This window comes from Bombina bombina, chromosome 7 (genome assembly GCF_027579735.1).
Source record: "Bombina bombina isolate aBomBom1 chromosome 7, aBomBom1.pri, whole genome shotgun sequence".
NCBI lineage: Eukaryota > Metazoa > Chordata > Amphibia > Anura > Bombinatoridae > Bombina > Bombina bombina.
The window spans coordinates 167,420,689-167,442,255 of NC_069505.1; positions in this window are offsets into that span (position 1 = coordinate 167,420,689).

Below are 21,567 nucleotides of genomic sequence, written 5' to 3' on the forward strand. Positions count from 1 at the left end.
AAGGCTAGAACATCTGGCACAGCTGCCAGCTTTTTGTGAAGTAACACAGACAAGGCAGAAATCTGTCCCATCAAGGAACTTGCAGATAATCCTTTTTCCAATCCTTCTCGAAGGAAGGATAGACTCTTAGGAATCTTAACCTTGTCCCAAGGGAATCCTGCAGATTCACACCAACAGATATACCAAATTATGTGGTAATTTTTCTGGTTACAGGCTTTCAGGCCTGAACAAGAGTATTAATAACAGAATCTGAGAACCCTCGCTTTGATAAGATCAAGCGTTCAATCTCCAAGCAGTCAGCTGGAGTGGGTCGAACGGACCTAAAACAAGAAGGTCTCGTCTCAAAGGTAGCTTCCATGGTGGAGCCGATGACATATTCACCAGATCTGCATACCAAGTCCTGCGTGGCCACGCAGGAGCTATCAAAATCACCGACGCCCTCTCCTGATTGATCCTGGCTACCAGCCTGGGGATGAGAGGAAACGGCGGGAACACATAAGCTAGTTTGAAGGTCCAAGGTGCTACTAGTGCATCCACTAGAGCCGCCTTGGGATCCCTGGATCTGTACCCGTAGTAAGGAACTCTGAAGTTCTGACGAGAGGCCATCAGATCCATGTCTGGAATGCCCCACGGTTGAGTGACTTGGGCAAAGATTTCCGGATGGAGTTCCCACTCCCCCGGATGCAATGTCTGACGACTCAGAAAATCCGCTTCCCAATTTTCCACTCCTGGGATGTGGATAGCAGACAGGTGGCAGGAGTGAGACTCCGCCCATAGAATGATTTTGGTCACTTCTTCCATCGCTAGGGAACTCCTTGTTCCCCCCTGATGGTTGATGTATGAACTTGGCCCTCGCTAGCTGAGGCCAAGCTTTGAGAGCATTGAATATCGCTCTCAGTTCCAGAATATTTATCGGTAGAAGAGATTCTACCCGAGACCAAAGACCCTGAGCTTTCAGGGATCCCCAGACCGCGTCCCAGCCCATCAGACTGGCGTCGGTCGTGACAATGACCCACTCTGGTCTGCGGAAGGTCATCCCTTGTGACAGGTTGTCCAGGGACAGCCACCAACGGAATGAGTCTCTGGTTCTCTGATTTGCTTGTATCTTCGGAGACAAGTCTGAATAGTCCCCATTCCACTGACTGAGCATGAACAGTTGTAATGGTCTTAGATGAATGCGCACAAAAGGAACTATGTCCATTGCCGCTACCATCAAACCTATCACTTCCATGCACTGCGCTATGGAAGGAAGAGGAACGGAATGAAGTATCCGACAAGAGTCTAGAAGTTTTGTTTTTCTGGCTTCTGTCAGAAAAATCCTCATTTCTAAGGAGTCTATTATAGTTCCCAAGAAGGGAACCCTCGTTGACGGAGATAGAGAACTCTTTTCCACGTTCACTTTCCATCCGTGAGATCTGAGAAAGGCCAGGACAATGTCCGTGTGAGCCTTTACTTGAGGAAGGGACGACGCTCGAATCAGAATGTCGTCCAAGTAAGGTACTACAGCAATGCCCCTTGGTCTTAGCACCGCCAGAAGGGACCCTAGTACCTATGAGAAAATCCTAGGAGCAGTGGCTAATCCGAAAGAAAATGCCACGAACTGGAAATGCTTGTCCAGGAATGCAAACCTTAGGAACCGATGATGTTCCTTGTGGATAGGAATATGTAGATACGCATCCTTGAAATCCACCTTGGTCATGAATTGACCTTCCTGGATGGAAGGAAGAAGTGTTCGAATGGTTTCCATCTTGAACGATGGAACCTTGAGAAACTTGTTCAAGATCTTGAGATCTAAGATTGGTCTGAACGTTCCCTCTTTTTTGGGAACTATGAACAGATTGGAGTAGAACCCCATCCCTTGTTCTCCTAATGGAACAGGATGAATCACTCCCATTTTTAGCAGGTCTTCTACCCAATGTAAGAATGCCTGTCTTCTTATGTGGTCTGAAGACAACTGAGACCTGTGGAACCTCCCCCTTGGAGGAAGCCCCTTGAACTCCAGAGAATAACCTTGGGAGACTATTTCTAGCGCCCAAGGATCCAGAACATCTCTTTCCCAAGCCTGAGCGAAGAGAGAGAGTCTGCCCCCCACCAGATCCGGTCCCGGATCGGGGGCCCGCATTTCATGCTGTCTTGGTAGCAGTGGCAGGTTTCCTGGCCTGCTTTCCTTTGCTCCAGCCTTGCATAGGTCTCCAGGCTGGATTGGCTTGAGAAGTATTACCTTCCTGCTTAGAGGACGTAGCCCTTGGGGCTGATCCGTTTCTGCGAAAGGGACGAAACTTAGGTTTATTTTTGGTCTTGAAAAGACCTATCCTGAGGAAGGGCGTGGCCCTTGCCCCCAGTGATATCAGAGATAATCTCTTTCAAGTCAGGGCCAAAGAGTGTTTTCCCCTTGAAAGGAATGTCAAGCAATTTGTTCTTGGAAGACGCATCCGCTGCCCAAGATTTTAACCAAAGCGCACTGCGCCACAATAGCAAACCCAGAATTTTTTCGCCGCTAACCTAGCCAATTGCAAGGTGGCGTCTAGGGTGAAAGAATTAGCCAATTTAAGAGCACGAATTCTGTCCATAATCTCCTCATAAGAAGAAGAATTACTAATAATCGCCTTTCCTAGCTCATCAAACTAGAAACACGCGGCTGCAGTGACAGGGACAATGCATGCAATTGGTTGTAGAAGGGAACCTTGCTGAACAAACATCTTTAGCAGACCTTCTAATTTTTTATCCATAGGATCTTGGAAAGCACAACTATCTTCTATGGGTATAGTGGCGCGCTTGTGTAGAGTAGAAACCGCCCCCTCGACCTTGGGGACTGTCTGCCATCAGTCCTTTCTGGGGTCGACTATAGGAAAACAATTTTATAAATATGGGGGGAGGTACTAAAGGTATACCGGGCCTGTCCCATTCTTTACTAACAATGTACGCCACCCGCTTGGATATAGGAAAAGCTTCGGGGGGCCCCGGGGCCTCTAAGAACTTTTCCATTTTACATAGTGGTTCTGGAATGACCAGATAATCACAATCATCCAAATTGGATAACACCTCCTTAAGCAGAGCGCGGAGATGTTCCAACTTAAATTTAAAAGTAATCACATCAGGTTCAGCTTGTTGAGAAATGTTTCCTGAATCTGAAATTTCTCCCTCAGACAAAACCTCCCTGGCCCCCTCAGACTGGTGTAGGGGCCCTTCAGAAACCATATCATCAGCGTTCTCATGCTCTACAGAATTTTCTAAAACAGAGCAGTCGCGCTTTCGCTGATAAGTGGGCATATTGGCTAAAATGTTTTTGATAGAATTATCCATTACAGCCGTTAAATGTTGCATAGTAAGGAGTATTGGCACACTAGATGTACTAGGGGCCTCCTGTATGGGCAAGACTGGTGTAGACGAAGGAGGGGATGATGCAGTACCATGCTTACTCCCCTCACTTGAGGAATCATCTTGGGCATCATTTTTACTAAATTTTTTTATGACATAAAATACATATAGTTAAATGAGAAGGAACCTTGGTTTCCCCACAGTCAGAACACAATCTATCTGGTAGTTCAGACATGTTAAACAGGCATAAACTTGATAACAAAGCACAAAAAACGTTTTAAAATAAAACCGTTACTGTCACTTTAAATTTTAAACTAAACACACTTTATTATTGCAATTGCGAAAAAGTATGAAGGAATTGTTCAAAATTCACCAAAATTTCACCACAGTGTCTTAAAGCCTTAAAAGTATTGCACACCAAATTTGGAAGCTTTAACCCTTAAAATAACGGAACCGGAGCCGTTTTTATATTTAACCCCTTTACAGTCCCTGGAATCTGCTTTGCTGAGACCCAACCAAGCCCAAAGGGGAATACGATACCAAATAATGCCTTCAGAAAGACTTTTCTATGTATCAGAGCTCCACACACATGCAGCTGCATGCCATGCTGTCCTCAAAAACAAGTGCGCCATACCGGCGCGAAAATGAGGCTCTGACTATGATTAGGGAAAGCCCCTAAAGAATAAAGTGTCTAAAACAGTGCCTGCCGATATAATCATATCAAAATACCCAGAATAAATGATTCCTCAAGGCTAAATATGTGTTAATAATGAATCGATTTAGCCCAGAAAAAGTCTACAGTCTTAATAAGCCCTTGTGAAGCCCTTATTTACTATCTTAATAAACATGGCTTACCGGATCCCATAGGGAAAAAGACAGCTTCCAGCATTACATCGTCTTGTTAGAATGTGTCATACCTCAAGCAGTAAGAGACTGCACACTGTTCCCCCAACTGAAGTTAATTGCTCTCAACAGTCCTGTGTGGAACAGCCATGGATTTTAGTTACGGTGCTAAAATCATTTTCCTCATACAAACAGAAATCTTCATCTCTTTTCTGTTTCTGAGTAAATAGTACATACCAGCACTATTTTAAAATAACAAACTCTTGATTGAATAATAAAAACTACAGTTAAACACTAAAAAACTCTAAGCCATCTCCGTGGAGATGTTGCCTGTACAACGGCAAAGAGAATGACTGGGGTAGGCGGAGCCTAGGAGGGATCATGTGACCAGCTTTGCTGGGCTCTTTGCCATTTCCTGTTGGGGAAGAGAATATCCCACAAGTAAGGATGACGCCGTGGACCGGACACACCTATGTTGGAGAAATCAGGATTGTCTATCTCAGTATAATATCATATAACATTGGAGGAGAATTTCTGTTTTAGCAACAGTCTGCACTTAATTAGCTGGGTGATTAAGATGGTGGCATATTGTATATGCTTTTATCACATATTGTGTAAAAGTTTAATGTTGGTTCGTTTACATTTTATGTCTGACATTAATTGGTTAATATGTGTTCACCAATGATCTCTATTTAAGAGTGTCATGGGTGTACTATCTGTAGTCTCTGATGAAGCGCCACTAGGGAGTGCAAAACGCGTCAGACGTCATTCCATGTTTGTACCTGCTTGCCCCTTACAAGAATAAAGTGTCTTTTGAAATTTTACTGCTGTGCTGCCGAATTCTTCTTTTTTTGGACCTCTCCTAGATGTGCCTGCTCTCTGGGGCTCTTGGGAATCTCCCCTCCCATCATTCAAATTCTGGCTCTCCCTCTCCCCACTCCACTTACTTCCTGACGGGGGGCCCATTGCTCCTCCTGTCCTCTCCTATACTCCTCTCCCCGCCACTCCTCTCCCTGCCATCCTTTCCCCTCCTCCCTACCATCCTCACACTAAATCACACTACACACTCACTCCCAGTTCAATCACACACAATCACAACAAAACGCTCAGCCTATCACACTGTAAAAATCAAATAAAATATGTGTGAGGTGTTAGAAAAAAAAGTGTGGTGTATTTGTATATGCATGTATGTATGTATGTATGTATGTATGCATGCAAATGTGTGCAATATATAAGAATATGTGTAAGCTTACTCAACAACAATGCAACCTAACTAACTCCTCTGTTTGCGTCTCTCTCTCTACTCTGACTAATCCTCCACTCCAGTGTAGTGTGTTGTAGCTCAATGAACAATCCAAACACACTGAAGAAAATGGTGTCTGCGCATGGGTTTATATATGAATTTTGAATAGCGTAATTACGTGTCGCATTTTTATTTGAAATCGGTTTCATTTTTACGAGTGTTAGCCTAATTTGCATAAAATTACTCTTTATTGACACTTTTCATGGACACAACACTGGCGTAAGTTACTTGCAACAACTAAAATGTGTATTTGCGCACATTTCAGATGATCGCCAGTTTGTCCTACTTACGATAACGGCGCCCTATATGTAATACCCCGATGTGCGAGGTGAAATTATGGGCATCGTGGGTTTCAACGCTTGCATCGAAGCCTGCGCCGTATATGTAATCGCGCCCATGATCTATAAGCAAAGTTTGCACAGCTTAAAATTGATATTATAAAAAATGGTATTGTACTTAGTTTAAAAACAAATATATGTGTTAACAGATACTTAGACACTAGCACACAAGTCAAATGAAACACAATAATTGCATAGACTTAACTGATCTTATATTAGTAGAAAACACATGAGCTTAGCCATAGACAAAAAATATATAATGCAATGCATTTGAATAAGCTCCTAACATGGCAGCTAATTCCAATTGATCAAACACTGTTTGCAGAATGAAGTGTGCTAAACTTAAATCATGGGTGCGTTATTAGTCTGATCTTCCTTTATATTAGCCTGCTTAAAGGGACACTGTACAATGGCAGCTAATTGGTCCTTCCTGTTTATTTCTTTATTTGAATTAGCTTTTTTCCCATTAAAACCATCACCTAGGACATGCCCATACCAATGGGCTGAGCTTGAAAGTATTTATCTTAGGTTTAAAAAAGCCAATTATGGCAGGGGGTTGAAAAAAACACAAGCAACTATTTCATATACAAAATCTATCTCTCCCTCATACCACCAACTGGGAGATTAATCAGTGCTATTGAATTCTCTTTACATAGCTTTTTTACAGAAAAAAATGTGTTACTCATATTTTTAGTAAAGGTGGGATACAATGGACAAAATTTGCTATTTAAAATATGAAATAAAGGAAAAGTAAATGTTTGCAAACAATCACAATTTAGACCACTGGGGAAACATTAAAAGGGAGAACATTTTAGAGTACAATGTCCCTTCAATTCTTGTGCTGTGGTGGTTCTAGAGGGAAGCTAAGAGATGCCTTTCATACATGTCCGGTGCTCATTCAGGAGTAAGGAGGGTTGATTAGGTAGGGAGGAAGGTGAAGAAAAGGTAACAAATTATGTCCTTAGTAATTACCTCCCACACCTTGTGGTCAATGTTTTGCAAACATATAAAACCATGGAAGCCTCAGGACTATACATTTCCTTGTTGTATATATTTAAAAGAAACTGTAAACACTGTGAGATTTTTATGTAAAATATTTAGTTTTGCAATAGATTTTTATAATGTTGTCCCTTTTCATGTAATTTAGCTCTGAAAGTTGTGGATTTTCGAATGCTCACAACTTGAAATGCACCTTGCAGACTTATTCAAGGATAACCCTACTACATATATTTCCCTAGCCTTGTTGTCTGCAGACTGAAGCCTGAAATGGCTCCCTCAAATAAGGAAAAAAGTGGGTGGAATTTGGTTATTAAAAAACAATTGCAGCACTTCATGCTAGGACTCACCAGCATGCCTTTCAAAATCTGGGAACAAAAAGAACTCCGATAAATTTACCACTTACTGATGCAAGACAGCACCACAATAGTTCCATTCTCGGAACTAGTAAACAGATATAACATACCATGCCAACATAATTTTGCCTTTCTACAGGCTATACTATACATACAAAACCTAACAGACTCACAAGTTATAGGGCCACACACAATACAAATAGATAGAATTGTCAATTGGGCCAAACAAGGCACCAGATACATAACGTCCATTTACAACTTACTCCAAGAAACCTCAGGCAATACAATGGTATTACAGTTGGCATTAGACTGGTCAAATAGGTTAGAAGCACCTATTTCGGATACCCAAATCTTAAAAAGTCTCGATACAGTTAGGAAAGCTACCCTCTCAATGGACATAAGGTAATCACACACGAAACTCATACATAACGCGTACATTACTCCTAAAGACTACCAAAAATGGACACCCAATGAACCTCAAACCTGTAACAAATGCCAACACCCAGTACAGACCTTATGCATATGATATGTTATTGCCCACTCTTACAGAAATTCTGGCACATGATCTCCCACTGGTTAGACTCTATGGGGCCTAGTTATCAAGCCGTCAACCTCAAATACGCTGGAATTCCGCAGCATATTTGTGGCGAGGCTGATTCGCCTTAGTTATCAAGCCCTAGATACCGGCAAAAGTAGAATTTTGTGACGTAAGCTTCAATCCGCCGGACTAAGTCCGACACAGATCGATTCTTACGTCACTCAAGATGTTCCGCACACAAGTGCGGCACAATCTGACTACTTTTGCTAGTTATCAAAAAACTAGCAGGTACGCTTGGCGGATTCCATAGGAATCAATGGGAGTCTGACCATAGCGAAAGTTCATGTTCGCTGCTGCCCGACATCCCATTGATTTCTATGGGAGCTGTCTACACCTAACACCCTAACATGTACCCCGAGTCTAAACACCCCTAATCTGTCCCCCCCCCCTACACCGCCGCAACTAAATAAATGTATTACCCCCTAAACCGCCGCTCCCGGTCCCCACCACAACTATAATATATGTATTAACCCCTAAACCACCGCTCCCGGTGCCCGCCGCAACTATAATATATGTATTAACCCCTAAACCGCCGCTCCCGGACCCCGCCGCCACCTACATGATACCTATTAACCCCTATCCTGCCCCCCCTATACCACCGCCCTCTATAATAAAGTTATTAACCCCTATCCTGCCGATCCCGGACCTCGCCGCAACTAAATAAATAGTTTAACCCCTAAACCGCCGCTCCCAGACCCCGCCACAACCTATATTAAACTTATTAACCCCTAATCTGCCCCCCTACACCGTCGCCACCTATAATAAGTTTATTAACCCCTATCCTGCCCCCCCCTACACCGTCGCCACTGTAATAAAATTATTAACCCTTAAACCTAAGTCTAACACTAACCCTAATACCCTCCTAACTTAAATATTAATTAAATAAATCTAAATAATATTTCTCTTATTAAATAAATTATTCCTATTTAAAACTAAATACTTACCTTTAAAATAAACCCTAAGATAGCTACAATACAAATAATAATTATATTGTAGCTATCTTAGGATTTATTTTTATTTTACAGGCAACTTACAATTTATTTTAACTAGGTACAATAGCTATTAAATAGTTATTAACTATTTAATAGCTACCTAGCTAAAATAAAGAGAAATTTACCTGTAAAATAAAAACTAACCTAAGTTACAATTACACCTAACACTACACTATACTTTAATAAATTATTTCTATTTAAAACTAAATACTTATCTGTAAAATAAACCCTAAGATAGCTACAATGTAATTAATAATTACATTGTAGCTATTTTAGGATTTATATTTATTTTACAGGTAACTTGGTATTTATTTTAGCTAGTTAGAATAATTATTAAATCGTTATTAACTATTTAATAACTACCTAGCTAAAAGAAATACAAAATTACCTGTAAAATAAATCCTAACCTAAGTTACAATTAAACCTAACACTACATTATCATTAAATTAATTAAATAAATTACCAACAAATAACTACAATTAAATACAATTAAATAAACTAACTAAAGTACAAAAAATAAAAAAATAAGTTACAAACAATTAAAAAATATTACAACAATTTTAAGATACTTACACCTAATCTAAGCCCCCTAATAAAATAACAAAGCCCCCCAAAATAAAAAAATTCCCTATCCTATTCTAAATTAAAAAGTTCAAAGCTTTTACCTTACCAGTCCTTAAAAGGGCCATTTGCGGGGCATACCCCAAAGAATTCAGCTCTTTTGCCTGTAAAAGAAAAATACAACCCCCCCAACATTAAAACCCACCACCCACATACCCCTAATCTAACCCAAACCCCCCTTAAAAAAACCTAACTCTACCCCCCTGAAGATCATCCTACCTTGAGTCGTCTTCAGCCAGCTGACCATCGATGGAACTGAAGAGGAGATCCGGAGCGGCAGAAGTCATCATCCAAGGGGCGCTGAAGAAATCTTCCATCCGATGAAGTCATCATCCAGGCGGCGCTGAAGAATTCTTCCATCCGGGCGATGTCATCTTCCAAGCAGCGTCTTCAATCTTACTCCATCCAGAGCGGAGCGGAGCCATCTTCAGATGAGCCCGACGCGGAGCCATCCTCTTCTTCCCGACGACTACCGACGAATGGATATTCCTTTAAGGGACGTCATCCAAGATGGCGTCCCTTCAATTCCGATTGGCTGATAGGATTCTATCAGCCAATCGGAATTAAGGTAGGAAAAATCTGATTGGCCGATTGAATCAGCCAATCAGATTCAAGTTCAATCCGATTGGCTGATCCAATCAGCCAATCAGATTGAGCTTGCATTCTATTGGCTGATCGGAACAGCCAATAGAATGCAAGCTCAATCCGACTGGATCAGCCAATCGGATTGAACTTGAATCTGATTGGCTGATTCAATCAGCCAATCAGATTTTTCCTACCTTAATTCCGATTGGCTGATAGAATCCTATCAGCCAATCGGAATTGAAGGGACGCCATCTTGGATGACGTCCCTTAAAGGAATATCCATTCGTCGGTAGTCGCCGGGAAGAAGAGGATGGCTCTGCGTCGGCTCGTCTGAAGATGGCTCCGCTCCGGATGGATGAAGATTGAAGACGCCGCTTGGAAGATGACATCGTCCGGATGGAAGAATTCTTCAGCGCCGGCTGGATGATGACTTCATCGGATGGAAGATTTCTTCAGCGCCCCTTGGATGATGACTTCTTCCGCTGCTCCGGATCTCCTCTTCGGTTCCATCGGTGGGTCGGCTGGCTGAAGACGACTAAAGGTAGGATGATCTTCATGGGGGTAGTGTTAGGTTTATTTAAGGGGGGTTTGGGTTAGATTAGGGGTATGTGGGTGGTGGGTTTTAATGTTGGGGGGTTGTATTTTTCTTTTACAGGCAAAAGAGCTGAATTCTTTGGGGCATGCCCCGCAAAAGGCCCTTTTAAGGGCTGGTAAGGTAAAAGAGCTTTGAACTTTTTTAATTTAGAATTGGGTAGGGCATTTTTTTATTTTGGGGGGCTTTGTTATTTTATTAGGGGGCTTAGATTAGGTGTAAGTAGCTTAAAATTGTTGTAATATGTTTTAAATGTTTGTAACTTATTTTTTAAATTTTTTGTACTTTAGTTAGTTTATTTAATTGTAGTTATTTGTAGCTAATTTATTTAATTAATGTAATGATAGTGTAGTGTTAGGTTTAATTGTAACTTAGGTTAGGATTTATTTTACAGGTAATTTTGTATTTCTTTTAGCTAGGTAGTTATTAAATAGTTAATAACTTTTTAATTACTATTCTAACTAGCTAAAATAAATACCAAGTTACCTGTAAAATAAATATAAATCCTAAAATAGCTACAATGTAATTATTAATTAAATTGCAGCTATCTTAGGGTTTATTTTACAGGTAAGTATTTAGTTTTAAATAGGAATAATTTATTAAAGTATAGTGTAGTCTTAGGTGTAATTATAACTTAGGTTAGTTTTTATTTTACAGGTAAATTTCTCTTTATTTTAGCTAGGTAGCTATTAAATAGTTAATAACTATTTAATAGCTATTGTACCTAGTTAAAATAAATTAAATTTGCCTGTAAAATAAATATAAATCCTAAAATAGCTACAATATAATTATTATTTATATTGTAGCTATATTAGGGTTTATTTTAAAGGTAAGTATTTAGTTTTAAATAGGATTAATTTATTTAATAAGAGAAATATTATTTAGATTTATTTAATTAATATTTAAGTTAGGGGGGTTTTAGGGTTAGTGTTAGACTTAGGTTTAGGGGTTAATAATTTTATTACAGTGGCGGCGGTGTAGGGGGGGCAGGATAGGGGTTAATAAATTTATTATAGGTGGTGACGGTGTAGGGGGGGCAGATTAGGGGTTAATAAGTTTAATATAGGTTGCGGCGGGGTCCGGGAGCGGCGGTTTAGGGGTTAAACTATTTATTTAGTTGCGGCGAGGCCCGGGATCGGCAGGATAGGGGTTAATAAATTTATTATAGAGGGCGGCGGTATAGGGGGGGCAGGATAGGGGTTACTAGGTATAATGTAGGTGGCGGTGGTGTCCGGGAGCGGCGGTTTAGGGGTTAATACATTTATAAGAGTTGCGGCGGGGTCTAGGAGCGGCGGTTTAGGGGTTAATAAATTTATTATAGGTGGCGGCGGTATAGGGGGGCAGGAGAGGGGTTGCTAGGTATAATGTAGGTGGCGGCTGGGTCCGGGAGCGGCGGTTTAGGGGTTAATACATTTATTATATTTGGGGCGGGGTCTAGGAGCGGCGGTTTAGGGGTTAATAACGTTATTTAGTTGCAGGGGGCTCCGGGGGCGCCGGTATAGGGGGTAGAACAGTGTAGTTAGTGTGGGTGCTTAGTGACAGACTAGCAATAAAGCTGGGAAAAAGCCGAAGAGCAGCGAGATCGGATGAGTGATAACTCTCACAGTCCGCTGCTCATCGCCCCGTACTTGGTGCGCAGCTTTTTGACAGCTTTATTGATAACTTAGGCGAAATTTTTCAGGTCCGCGGCGGCGATGGTAGGCGAGCTTAGGCAGGCGTATTGAACCGGCGAAGGCCGCGTTGATAACTAGGCCCCTCTATGTAAAACTAAGATAGCTCTCACCCTAGAAAAAGGTAATACTCTTAGATATCATAGACCCCGCAGCTATACATAAGAGATTGATAGGAAATGACATCCTAATGGCAAGGAAACTCATTTTTCATCATTGGCTGGAAAAGAGACCCCCAACACTCACTATACTAAAACATGAACTTACCCGTCAAGTATTCTGCGAACAAGCAGACTCCTTAGGGGACATTAATTCAAGAACAACTAATTTCATTAAGAAATTGGAGCCTATTATAGCCCTCCTTAGAAACACAGAATATATCCTAAATGCACAACTTAGAGAGGAATCACCTTAAGACAGACCCAGGGATGACTCAGAGCTCAGTCAAGAAAAATACCAAGACCAGGGGGCCTACCCAGAGGATCGGAGTGAAATGGACTTAAAGAGAGTATGTATTACTGTGAAATCACCTGACAAAAAAACAGTAGTATTAAATCTTATGAGGTAACCGAATTTATTATGTAAACTAGTTGGTAAGCCTGTCCAGAGGGCAGTCTATATGTTGTAAATACAAAAAATAAAAAATAGAACTACAGAAAAAAATAAACACATTATCCAAAATAAAAAAATTAAACCTAATCCCTATGAAAATAAAAGATCCCCCCAAAATAAAAACACCCCCTAATCTAATGCTAAACTACCAATAGCCCTTAAAAGGGCTTTTGGTAGGGCATTGCCCTAAGTTAAACAGCTCTTTTACATTAAAAATAAACAAAGTCCCCCCTAACAGTAAAACCCCCAAAATAAAAAAAAAACTAACACTAAAAGAGCCTAAACTACCCATTGCCCTGAAAAGGGCATTTGTATGGGCATTTCCCTTAAAAGGGCATTTAGCTCTTTTAAGAAAGAACGCCCAAATAAAACTAAGTTTAAAAAAAATAAAATAAAAATACTAAAGCCCCAAATAAGTACTCATGGTTTCAGAAGTCAGGGTGAGAAGGTCTTCTTCCCGGCGGGTCCATCATCTTCATCCACAGCAAAGGCGGCATGGAGAGGAGGTCCCAGAGCGGTCTTCCCATATGTGGTGATCCTCGGTGGCAGTCCTCGGCGACATGGAGGCTCCTCTTCATCTGATCGTCCGTGGTATACTGAAGAAAGAATGCAAGGTACTGCAATCAATTTGGGGTACCTTGAATTCCTATTGGCTGATTTTTTCAAAACAGCCAATAGGATTAGAGCTACTAAAATCCTATTGGCTGTTCAAATCAGCCAATAAGATTTCAGTAGCTCTCATTTTATTGGCTGCTGAATTTTTCAAAACAGCCAATAGAATGAGAGCTACTGAAATCCTATTGGCTGTTCAAATCAGCCAATAAGATTTCAGTAGCTCTCATCCTATTGGCTGATTTTGAAAATTTCATCCAATAGGAATTCAAGGTACCCCAATAAATATGGGGTACCTTGAATTCTTTCTTCAGTGTGTGGCAGATGATCGAATGAAGAGGAACCTCCACGCCGCCGCCGAGGAGTGCCACATCTGGGAAGACCGATCCGGACCTCCGCTCTGCGCCACCTTCGCTGTGGATGAAGATGATGGACCCGTCTGGAAGACCTTCTCCGCCAGACTTCTGAAACCGTGAATACCTATTTGGGGCTTTAGTGTTAGGTTTTTTTTGTTTCTTTTTTTTATATTATTATTATTTTTAACTTAGGGTTTTTTTGGGCTTTCTTAAAAGAGCTAAATGCCCTTTTAAGGGCAGTGAAAAAGAGCTAAAAAAAAGAAAAAGAGCAATGCCCATACAAATGCCCCTTTCAGGGCAATGGATAGTTTAGGTCTTTTTATTGTTAGTTTTTTTATTTTGGGGGGTTTGGTGGGCTGGGGGATTTTACTGTTAGGGTGGACTTTGTTTATTTTTAATGTAAAAGAGCTGTTTAACATAGGGCAATGCCCTACAAAAAGCCCTTTTAAGGGCTATTAATAGTTTGGCATTAGATTAGGGGGTGTTTTTATTTGGGGGGGTTTCATAGGGATTAGGTTTAATTTTTTTATTTTGGATAATATGTTTATTATTTTTTGTAATGTTAGCCTTTTTTATTTTCTGTAATGTTAGTATAAGGTAATGTAATATTTTTGTATTTTTTATAGTAATGTAGTTTATTTTTATTATAATTAAGGGGTTAATTTAGGGGGTGTTAGGTTAGGGGGCTTAGTAATTAAATTAGTTTTTGCGTTGTGGGGGTTGGCGGTGTAGGAGTTAATAGGTAAATTAGGTTTAATGCGTTCTTGGAGATTGGCGATTTAGGGGTTAATAGATGTATTAGGTAGGTTGCGATGTTGGGGTTTGCGGATTTAGGGGTTAATAATTTTATTAGGTAGTTGTTGTTTTTTTCCTTAATACTTTGTGCGGGCGGTTATTTATTTATTTATTTTTTAATACTTTGTTTGGGCGGTTAGTTTTTTTTTTTTTTTTTTTTTAATACTTATTACGGGCAGGTTTTTTTTTTTCTGGCAGTGCTCTGTTTGCCTTCCCTGCATCCCGGTGGATTCCGAAAATGGCAGGGTGGTGAAATAATCCTGTGATAAAAAGACAAAGACAAAAACAGAGGCGCTACATGTGTAGATCAATAAGAACCCAAATAATCTGAATATGGACAAACACAGGGTACTCACAAAAGAAATGGCACTCTGTTGTGTCAATAGATGCAGGCTGGTATTCTGCAGCAAACCAGCTGGCTAGTACAGCGGAGTCCTCACCAAATCCCAATAGCGCTGGAGTCCAATAGCACTGGATCAATGGAACATCAATCCCAATGGCACTGGTTCGCTATGGCTTTATAGGTCTTGACTGCAGTAGATCTGGCCCTCTTTTGTTCCTGGTTCCAGACTTCAAGGGAGCTTTCCTGTGTGTTCGTGATCCAGTTCTCTAGGAGAAAGTCTGTGCCACCTAAGCGGTATTGTGAGGTAGTGCAGGAGGTGCCGGGCATGCGGGGATCTGGCTCACTGTCCTCAGATAACGAAGACCCCTGATTCCAAATCAGAAAGGCTTTCTGATTTGGAATCAGTGGTCTTCGTTATCTGAGGATAGTGAGCCAGATCCCCGCATGCCCGGCACCTCCTGCACTACCTCACAATACCGCTTAGGTGGCACAGACTTTCTCCTAGAGAGCTGGATCACTGGATCACGAACACACAGGAAAGCTCCCTTGAAGTCTGGAACCAGGAACAAAAGAGGGCCGGATCTACTGCAGTCAAGACCTATAAAGCCATAACGAACCAGTGCCATTGGAATAGATGTTCCAGTGATCCAGTGCTATTGGACTCCAGCGCTATTGGGATTTGGTGAGGACTCTACTGTACTAGCCAGCTGGTTTGCTGCAGAATACCAGCCTGCATCTATTGACACAACAGAGTGCCATTTCTTTTGTGAGTACCCTGTGTTTGTCCATATTCGGATTATTTGGGTTCTTATTGATCTACACATGTGGCGCCTCTGTTTTTGTCTTTGTCTTTTTATCACAGAAGTTTATCATCCTTTCGGGTGAAGTCAGAGAGCTGCCTATCAAGTTCATGGACATTTGAAGATACTGTTGGACTTTACTTCCACTTCGAAAGATTGGTTATTATTGCACAATTATTTTTTATATATTTGCTTTCTATATTTATATACTTTTATTATTACTGTATGTTTTATAGGTTATAGCGCCTCCTATAGGAGTAAAGTGCCTCTCTGTAGACACCGTTACTCCTTGTGTTTTGGTGAAAGAATCCACCTTTGCTGCATCAAGGTGAATTCTTTTTGCTGCGCGCGCAGCCAACATTCCTTTGAGGATGCGTGCGCAACTGCCGATGGCCACGGACATTACATACGCAATTATAGCATAGATGTTAATATTTTTATTTGTTTGTTTAATTTACTTTATTCAAAAAATGTAAAATATATAAGAGATACCTTGCTAACTCACTAAGCAAAGACAATCGCTAGAGCTACCTAAAAGAGAAGGACTTAAAAACTGGCTTTTGCTATTAAATGAGAACTTGGATTTTATAGACTCAAAAGGAAACTACCAGAAAGATAAGCTGATAAACACCATTTCCACATACTCTAAACCTGAGGACAATGCAGAACATAATCTGACTTTCTGAAATTAGACTCACAAGTTGTAATTGAAAAATATAAGTTCTACCACCAAGTTACTGATTTGTGTTAACCTATGTTGCTCTGTCAATGCTAAATGTATGTAAGACAAGGTGATCTAATAAAAAGATAATTATAAGAAAAAAAAACAATTGCAGCAAATAAGATGTTCAATTATTTCAAAACTATAATAGAGTTGGTTAATATGTTATTCTATAGCAAATCAACAGAAATGTATTGTATTTACAAGATGTTTACAGTTTCTTCTTTTTAAAACACCAAGCTTGCCCCCTTTTGGATTAGCAATAGTTCAGAAAACAATAACTTTTTGCACCACCAGATTTTACAGCTAGAGCAACCTTGGGATATACTTTTCAAACAGTAGCTTGAAATGGCTTAGAAAAAAAAAAAAAAGGAAAATATGAACTGATATAATAATATTTTAAAAAATAAACAAAAGAAGCGCTGCACTCTCTAAATAAATAAATCTAAAGGTACCCAATAAAAATATTAAATAATAATACTCTAAAAATACAATGATATTAGAGATAAGAAATAAATCAAAAGTTAAAAAATATAACAATTCACATTTACCTCATTTACCACATGAATATGAAAAATAATAAATAAAAGTCAATCTGTATTGTAAAACACTTCTTGTGGTTAGGGTTGCCACCTCAGCCATGTTTTCTGGACACTTATGAGTTATACATGCTGCAGGGTGTGCAGGTAAGAACATGAATTTCAACTCTGGGCAGCACACAAATAGTGACACTGCACAGCACTATTCATATTCCTCTCTGCACACCCTGCAGCATGTGTAACTCATAAGTGTCCAGGAAAACATGGCCGAGGTGGCAACCCTAGTTGTGGTACCGTCTCTAGTAGATAAATAGAATACATCAGGTTTCTGAAATCCCCAAGGTTTCTCCAGAGATGTCCTTGTTTTTCAGCAAGTGTGGAAAATATTCCTATTATATTCTGCTGCAGCTGCTGCTCCTATTTAAGGTCAGTTCAAACCAATAGTAAAAAGCTGGAAGGGGTGAGAGAAAGCTCAAACAGAGATCTAAGTGTAGATTAAACACATGGTAAGCCCCATTTATTTTTTACAAACTACTCACAAGATAGTAGTAGGTGAAAATAAGCACATAGGTAAAGTTGTATACAGAGAAAGTTTTTTTAAAACCATAGTGCAGAATTATATAACATTATATTAGTGGTATCGTTATAAAACTTAATATTGCCTTTGAATATTTTACAAATATGACAGTTTTTCAGATCCGCTCTCTGCGCTCTTCTGAGCGGGTCTGTTTGTTTTACACAGCCCATCGGGCCAGCTGTATAGTCACAGCCCGGCCCGACCGCGCCATAACACTAAGTGCAGTTCGCTCCTGCTCTGTCTGACAGCAGGAGCGAGCTGCACTTAGTGTTATGGCGCAGTCGGGTCGGGCTGTGACTATACAGCTGGCCCGATGCGCTGTGGAATAAAAACAGACCCGCTCAGCAGAGTACAGAGAGCGGGTCTGAGAAACTGTCATATTTATAAAACATTCAAAGGCAATATTAAGTTTTATAACGATACCACTAATATAATGTTATATAATTCTGCACTATGTGCAGAATTATATAACATTATTTTTTAGGTTTACTGGCCCTTTAATTCCAATTTACATTTAGGTTGAAATAATTCATATATTCAATGTATATTACTTAGGTAGAATTTGTCCATTCATAATAGCAACAATGATTCTCTTAACACCTGCTGAGCTGTAAAAAAGTTTTTGGGTGCAGTAGAATATTTCCCTGAGTTTTAACAGTTTTTAGACATGATCTCCTGTGAAGCTTTGTTAGCTAGCAGTGTGTTGCAGCAACAATATAGCTAAGGGGTTTATATGTTTTATGCATTTTATTCTTGACTAGCTTACATTGTATTATAATTGCATTGCTATACGCTAGGCAAGGTGTGTTCTCAATTTATAGGTTTCACCTGCTGTAGTCGGCTTGCTAATATATACAAAGCTAGTGCTTGTTTTAAACATTAATAAAAAGCTTATAACTTCAGAAGCTTTTCTCTTCATTGGACGCTGCTCAAGGATACAACTTTACCTATGTGCTTATGTTCACCTACTATCTTGTGAGTAGTTGGTAAAAAATACATGGGGCTTACTAGGTGTTTAATTTACACTTAGATCTCCGTTTGCGCTTTCTCTCACCCCCTTCCAGCTGATATAATAATATTATTATTTCCATTTAAGAAATTATTAAAGGGACAGTAAAGTCAAACTTAAACGTTAATTATTCAAGTATAACATGCATTTTTTTTTTTAACTTTGCAATTTACTTCTATTATCTAATTTGCATTGTTCTGTTGTTATCTTTTGTTGAAGACCTAGGTAGGCTCAGAGCAGCCAATCTAGGTATGCTTTTCAACAAAGGATACCAAGAATACAAAGTAAATTGTATAATATTAGTAAACTGAAAAGTCCCTTAAAGGGACATAATACTCATATGCTAAATCACTTGAAACTGATGCAGTATAACTGTAAAAAGCTGAAAGTAAAATATCACCTGAGCATCTCTATTATTATTATTATTATCATCATCAGGTATTTGTAGAGCGCCAACAGGTTCTGCAGCGCTATATGTAAAAAAGGAAGATATTTTACCACACAATTTCCTCAGCTCAGCAGAGTAATTCCTGTGTAAAAAAGTTATACTTCAGTTACTGTCCAGCTGCAGGTAAAAAATAATAAAAAATAATGAAGAAATGAACTGCAGCCAATCAGCATCAACAGTGCTGAGGTCATGAACTCTTTTACTGTGATCTCATCAGATTTCATACTAAACTTCCTTAAACTGAATATGGAAATAAGATGAGTGTGCATGAGGCACGCTCCCTTGCAGGTCCTGGGACAGACATACTAATGTGCTGCTTAAAGTCCTTTACAATGGGGTGTGAATACTTATGACATTTTGAGGTAAAATATCTTCCTTTTTACATAGAGATGTTCAGGTGATATTTTCTAGTCAGCTTTTTACAGCTATGCATCACTTTCAAGTGTTTAAACATTTGGGTATCATGGCCCTTTAATTGCTCTACCTGAATAGTTAAAGTTTTGACCTTCACGTCCTTTTAAAGGAACACTAAAACACAAATATACTTTCATGATTCATATAGAGTACACAATTTTAACCCCTTCAGGACAGGGGCAAGTGTTGAAGACCATTTCAAGGAAACAGAAAATCACGTGACTTCAATGCCAGGATTAGATCATGAGGGACTGCCTACAATGCTAGGCACATCCCCTAATTGGATTTTACATTTTGTAAAAGCAAAAGGGAGCAGAACAGGATGTCTAAATGTAGCCACCAATCAGCAAGCGCTACCCAGGTGCTGAACCAAAATGGGCCGGCTCCTGAGCTTACATTCTTGCTTTTTCAAATAAAGATACCAAGAGAACGAAGACAATGTTATAATAGGAGTAAATTAGAAACTTTCTTAAAATTGCATGCTCTTTCTGAATCATGAAAGTTTAATTTTGACTAGACTATCCCTTTAACAACAAAAGGGCAAATGGCCTTGACAGACGTATAATGAAAATAATATCCCCCTGTATGATGCAAATCACAATCCATTCCTGTAATCTCGAATAAATGCTGTGAGGCACCGAAATGCATTTCATCTCTGATGCCTGTGACACACAACCTCACAAAACCTGGATGAAATGCCCTCAAAATTAATCTTTCACAGTTCATACAGAGCATTCGATTCTAAATAGTTTTCCAATTTACGTCTATTATCAAATTATATTGAAGCAGTTTGTAACAATAATATACGTTGTTGCAAACACTGCTGCACTAGAGTACAACTTATAAAAATAAATTAAATTAAAAAAAGCATTGAGATATTAAAGTGATGGTAAACGTTCCCCTTTGTATAAACAGATACAGAATGTTTGTTATATTTTAGATGGAGTCCCGTTGTAATGAAGATGCGCTATAACTTACTTTTAATGTAGCGGTGAAATTCAAATATTCTGCGCTCCAACTGCCCACTTCAAAGATTGGGTTTTTTTTTTGGTAAGCTAAGGGCCTGAACTGTTCTTCAATCCGCTCTCTCCCTACAAACAAAAAAAACTGTGTGAGTGCTGTATGGCTAAAGTGCTGATTGGAGTACAAACTGTTAGCTAAGCAAAAAAAAAATTTGTTTTGAAGTGGGTGGCCTGAGAGAGGGGTATTTGAATTTCAGATCTATATTAAAAAGTAAGTTACAGCGCATCTTCATTACAACTGATTAATGAAACTCCATCTAAAATATCACTAACATGCTGGATCTGTTTATACAAAGCGGAAAGTTTACCATCATTTTAAATAACCCATAAAAAAGCACTGCCACCTCTGGTCTTTGTGATTTTCTTTGTTCAAAGTAAAGTTACATACAGGGAAAGATTTATTACAAGTGAATGTCCTGATCGGTTTCAGGATCGCTCATTTGAGCCTGCAACTGATATTTATGAAGCAGCGGTTCATAACCCTATCCGCCAAATGGCGGATGAGAATCACCCAGATTCATTTGACTGGTGTGACTGACAAGCTTTACTCTCGCACAATTGGTTGCATGAGGATAGGGGGCGGTATTGCACGAGTGTTCCCTCGTGCAATGATAACTGGGTGAGCCAAATACAAGAGACAAACGTGTGTAACCCCCAATCAACAGTTAGCTCCCAGTAGCGTTTTGCTGCTGATAATCATATGTAAATATGCTTTTCAACAAGGACACTAAACAAAACAAAAATGTACATTTAATAGTAGAAGTGAATTTAAAAGTGTCTACATCAGTTTGAATCATGAAAGTTTAATTTTGACTTTAATGTCCCTTTAAAAGTAGGAGCATGAATATGGTGCTTCATTTGAGAAGGTTAGACATTGTTATTCAGTATAATGTGCATCACAGTACAGCAATTGTAACAGCCAATAGCAAGTATCAAATCACATCAGTTAAAATGTATTTTGTTCTCTTCTGACTTCACAGTATCACCTAATAATCATCATTAGTATTTTATTATCATTTGATTATAGCAGTTTGTCACCTATCAGAATACAAGCTCTTAAAAGTGGTTAGAAACTAAATCTTGTCCTCAGTATTAGTTTGCCTCATA